The sequence below is a fragment of the Manis javanica genome, chromosome 6 (genome assembly GCF_040802235.1).
Source record: "Manis javanica isolate MJ-LG chromosome 6, MJ_LKY, whole genome shotgun sequence".
Classification (NCBI taxonomy): Eukaryota; Metazoa; Chordata; class Mammalia; order Pholidota; family Manidae; genus Manis; species Manis javanica.
This window is the reverse complement of record NC_133161.1, coordinates 116,155,274-116,156,267: the sequence shown is the minus strand read 5'-3', so window position 1 is coordinate 116,156,267 and position 994 is coordinate 116,155,274.

The window sequence follows — 994 nt, the reverse complement described above, 5'->3', positions numbered from 1 at the left end:
TCAGCTCTGCGTTGTCTTAATGCCTTGCTCTCTGCCAACCTAAGTCCACCCTCTAGAGCCCAACTTTTATAGGGTGACAATGTTCAGATCACCCGCTGCTTGACTCATGATTACTTTCATCTGAACTGGAGGCAGGACCATTTCCAAAAATTCCAAATCCAAAGTAAGATGATACAACCGACTTTACTAATTTCTCTCAGCCTTCTCAATTTTGGAAATCAAAACAGTGATTAATCTCCAGGAAATGCTTCCTGTCTCCTGGTAAGGAGAAAACCAACTTTTTTTCCCCGTACTCTGGAAAAAAAAAAGTGACTAGGCAATTTATGTTTGTATGTTTGAGAGGAGAAGTAGGCTGACCTGGTAAATAAGTCAGAATTGTGCGGAACTTTTAGATGTAGTTTTCTTTTAAGAAGAACATATTTAAAATCAAATGTAATAAGATGTGAGTGAATGAAAAGCTGTGCATACTTGGCTATAGTCTGAACTACTAGATTTTATGAAACACAGGAAATAATATCTAGAATAAAATTGTAAAAGAGTTCATTCTTTGAGTCTCTGATTTGAAATACCTCTTAGTCCTTGAGGAGGGAACTCTCATGTGCAGGACAGAACAAAGATTGTGAAGAAGGAAGTGCGTCCATTCTCTTTTGGCTGGTTTTCATTCTGTCCCCAATTCATCAATGGGTGACAGGCCTGTAACAGCTGCTCCATGGAAACTGGTAGAATTGAAGTGAACTTTGGACTGAAATTCGCCTCCATGTTATCTTCCACATTTTTCTTTCTTTCAGTCTCTTTCCCTCCTCCCTCAATTCAAATGAGTAGATACAGCACTCTGAAGTTTTTTAAAAAGCCACCCTAAATTATCTTCCCATGCAGTTCATTTTTCTTCTCTCTTTTGTTGCCTTCCCTTCCCTTTCCTTCCTTCTCTGTCGGGTAAAGCACGGTTCTCATCAATTGCGTATAATACATGCTTTTAGGAGAGACCCCGGACGTT